Source organism: Lepisosteus platostomus, chromosome 27 (genome assembly GCF_059453375.1).
Source record: "Lepisosteus platostomus isolate fLepPlt1 chromosome 27, fLepPlt1.hap1, whole genome shotgun sequence".
NCBI lineage: Eukaryota > Metazoa > Chordata > Actinopteri > Semionotiformes > Lepisosteidae > Lepisosteus > Lepisosteus platostomus.
In genome coordinates, this window is record NC_142637.1 from 11,695,765 (window position 1) to 11,700,161 (window position 4,397).

Consider the following 4,397-nt stretch of genomic DNA (forward strand, 5'->3'; position numbering starts at 1 on the left):
TAGGTTAAGGTGGAACTACAGTCCCAATTTTGCAGACACAAAAGTATTTAATTTCAGTCACAAAATAAAATCATTGACATTATAGAAAAACTTTACAAACTCAAAATTGAGCACAAAATCATGAACTTGGTGAAAGTACTGTAAGTTACGCCATGTTGTAACAAATTCGCATTCAAGTTCCACACAAATTGCGATGTGATGCAGCCCTTCCTGCTCACTAATCACTGTAATGACTAATGCAATGTGATGTAGGAGAGAAAAGGTATAGGTTATGCAGCAAACATTTCACTGCAAAAAACGTTCCATTCCAAGGTTCTTTATGCAGAGTTAACAATGTAATATTATGTATTGGCAAAAACGTAAAAAAGTTGAGAGCAATATTTCCATTGGATTAAACGAGATGTATTCACAAGCCTGCTCCTTTACAATGTCACAGGGCCACATCAGATTACAGGAAGTTTTGCTGCCTCGTTCTGAATCGCAGAACATGGTAATTCTTTAACCTTGAAATGTAGTCTATTTTGTGATGTAAATTGGAGGTTTTACAAGTTATTGTGTGTTCCCCTTTAGATGGCTTCTGGGAAAACTGGCCTCAACACTGTATTGGATAAGGCACTTAGAAAACAGATTCATGCGTGGACCACAGCAATGTCCCTTTACTGAGAGCCAGCAATCAACGGATGTGTCTGATCGTGAATGGTTTTCCCTGTTGTTTGTTGTATTACTCGGTGTTGCATTTTAAGCTGTGCATGAGGCAGGACCCGGAGGCTGCTGCTTCTGCTGGGATTGAGGAAGAGCTGAGCGCCATGTAAGGCAAAGACACTGCGTTCCACTTTATCAGGTGCCTGGAGTGTAAGAGCTGCAGATAATATTGAGTCACATTAATCCCAACATATTTCAAATATTATGAAAATTAAATAAATTAAATCAAATAACTTTAATTAAAAAAATCAATCACACTTTACCTTGCTTTTTCAGTTGTTTTAAAGGAAAATTGATGCAGAGAATGTGTGAATACTACTTTTTGATGGTTCCAAGGCCAATGTGACCTGTTCTATTGCCTGCTAATTGTACGTTCCAGGTTGAACAATTATTTTTAGGAGGTCAAGGTGCATGTCCGAGGTTGGCGGAGCGGTGGCTCTGTGGCTAAGGATCTGCGCCTGTGACCGGAAGGTTGCCGGTTCAAATCCCGTGGCCGGCAGAGGAATCCTACTCCGTTGGGCCCCTGAGCAAGGCCCTTAACCCCAACTGCTCCAGGGGCGCCGTACAATGGCAGACCCTGCGCTCTGACCCCAAGCTTCTCTCCCTGTCTCTGTGTCTGTGTCTCCCTGGAGAAAAGCTGGGGTATGCGAAAAGATGCATTCCTAATGCAAGAAATTGTATAGGGCTAATAAAGAAACATTATTATTATTAACATTATTATGAATGATAAGAACAGCTTGAAATTTATTTTCACGGTCGACACACATTTTCGCATGGGAAAAAAACTGAAATAACCACAATTACGCAAACATCAGTCCACCAAAAAAAAATCATTTTATTAAAACAAGGTAACATTTTTTTATCATCATACGGATGAACTGTGCTAAATATATTTCTAAAAAGAAAAAGCAGGACGTGAGTCGTGAGCCAAGATCATGACTCTTTTACTCTTCTTCACATCAGTTTTCATCTGTGAGGTAGAGGAGGAGGGCGGCTCCTGATGTGCTGACACTTGGGGATGTGCCTCTGTGCCGGCCTGGGGGCAAAGCGCCGGCCGCAGTGAGGGCAGGGCACGTAGTCGGGGTTTGGATTCGCGGGGGGCTGGGGCAGGTTCACAACCTTCCCTCCTTGCGTGATCACCTGCTGCACCTCCCTGGCCTATTTGATGCTCCGAATGAAATCCTCGTGCTTCTGCCTCCAGTTGTTCTTTCTCAGCTGGGAACAGGAAATGAAACCAATGAAACAGCTTCCAGAAAAAGTCCAGACTAGCACTGCGTACACAGTCTGGTCGCAAACCATTCACAAGGCAAGAAAATATCAATACAGTAATAACTTAGCTTTCTGGACCTACCTTTCATGTCATTGGGTAGAGAGTACCGCTGAGCAATTTCCATATGAGAATAGCCAGAGTGGAAACCCTCAGCTGGTGCCCTGTGAACTGTGTCACAGGAAGTTTGCTGTAGAGAGGTTGGAGAAACACAGCAAGATCTGCAAGAAGCTTCAGAATTCAAAGAGGAAGGTTTTTGACTCTTTTAAGCACAGGGCCAAGGGAACAGAACTGGAGACATACATCCATAAGAAGAAGGTTAGACCGCCAATCGTGGTAAGGGCTATCCTTAAACTCTTTCCAAGCTTCCCTTGTTTTCTCCTAGAGTCAGACTCAGCTTATAAATCAATGTAAACAATAAATAAGTGTTTTATGAAGTACTCTTCTGAAAAACTGCCGCAAAGGCACATTTGCCAGACAGAATAAATGGATCTTAGTGACTTCTGAATTCTGTTGTAAAAATCTACATGAGATATCAAGCAAATGGCACTCACAGGAAACAAACTCACAGGCACTCACAGGAAAGATTTTCTCATCTTCTGTAGAGCCGCCTCCTGCCGTCGATTGTATATGGCGATCATTGTTTTCTCCTTTTCCTGCATCAGTTTCTCTTGGAAGGTGTCCTTCAGAAGCTGTATCTTGGGAGGCGGGTAGTAAGTGGAGATCAGATCCTGTCGCCTTAAGGGCGCGGGTCGATTCGAGTCTGTGTCCTTCGGTGAGGGGGACAGAGCACCAGGCTTAGGACTGGGCTCCATTGGCAAATGAGATCATTCATTCATTGCTTACACTTATATAGCGCTTTTCTGGACACTCCACTCAAAGCGCTTTACAGGTAATGGGGACTCCCCTCCACCACCACCAATGTGTAGCATCCACCTGGATGATGCGACGGCAGCCATAGTGCGCCAGAACGCTCACCACACATCAGCTATCAGTGGGGAGGAGAGCAGAGTAATGAAGCAAATTCATAGAGATATGAGCATTGATTTTTACAACAGAATTCAGAAGTCACTAAGACCCATTTATTCTGTCTGGCAAATGTGCCTTCGCGGCAGTTTTTCAGAAGAGTACTTCATAAAACATTTATTGTTTACATTGATTTATAAGCTGGGTCTGACTCTAGGAGAAAACTAGGGAAGCTTGGAAAGAGTTTAAGGATAGCCCTTACCACGATTGGCGGTCTAACCTTCTTCTTATGGATGTATGTCTCCAGTTCTGTTCCCTTGGCCCTGTGCTTGAAAGAGTCAAAAACCTTCCTCTTTGAATTCTGAAGCTTCTTGCAGATCTTGCTGTTTCTCCAGCCTCTCTACAGCAAACTTCCTGTGACACAGTTCACAGGGCACCAGCTGAGGGTTTCCACTCTGGCTATTCTCATATGGAAATTGCTCAGCGGTAGGGCACATCAGACTTGTAGGGGACTGTTGTAACAGAAGAAATAAGGTTCTTGATCCCGAGATGAAGTAAAACAAATGAGTTTATTGCATGCAAGGAACAATAAAGCCAAAGTCTTGTTTCCCGCAAGAAACAACAAAACCGAAGTATTGTTCACTGTACTGTTACAAACTTTTGGGTTATATAGTGTTTTCTTCTCCGTTTCTGACGTCACTTGGTCTGATGGTAAAGAGGGGGTTTCATGGTATTCGGCCAGTTTACGATGTTCTGGACAAATGGTCAGTTTAAGATTACACCCAGGGGGGTTCCTAGCTTGCATCTGCAGTCCTTATCAGTTAATCCCCTTTCCTGCCATAAACCCCAGCTTGTGACTTAGAAGGCTAAACCCCCTACAGAAAGGATTAAATTCAAACCCCCGTCTTCACATCATTCTTCAATGTCAAGTGGCAAATGTTGACTGGTGATGTTATGTGAATCTTAGGAAATGGTCATTTTTCAATCGAGTCTATGTTTCTCAGAATTTGAGACAGAGAGGTCAATCTCTGCAATCCGAGGGCATTTCTTGGAATGGAAAGGTAAGAGCAACTTTGGTAAGAGTTCTTTGATATTCTCTTAAGACTCTTCGCCAGATTTTACGATGAAAAATGTAAATAATAATAACAAACATTATTTTATATAGTGCCTTGAAAGGTGGCTTCTTTACAGAATGACAAAACCAACTACAATAAATAATACACAAGATATGCATGATGACAATACACAGTTAGAGGAGACAGTAGATGGTCATTGTCAGTGTATTCTGAAGGTAGTTTTCCAATTTTTTGGAACGGGGTAAAAGAGGCCACCTCTACTAGAATCTTTGTCCTAACCAAAATTGTAACAAAGTATAATAATAATATTAAAAATAATAATAATAAACTTTATCTATAGAGCACCTTTCATACAAATAGTGCTTTGGTGCTTTAAAAACCAAGCG

The 4,397-nt window shown here is 42.1% G+C and overlaps 1 long non-coding RNA gene across 1 annotated transcript; it reads right to left on the reverse strand.

Moving 5' to 3' along the window:
• Positions 1 to 1,519: 1,519 nt before the first annotated feature.
• On the reverse strand, positions 1,520 to 2,791 carry LOC148639339 (uncharacterized). The gene is made up of 2 exons (XR_015930845.1): positions 2,054 to 2,791; positions 1,520 to 1,917 (listed from the first exon to the last, which is right to left on the reverse strand). It is a non-coding gene; the product is annotated as an uncharacterized LOC148639339 (long non-coding RNA).
• Positions 2,792 to 4,397: the final 1,606 nt, after the last annotated feature.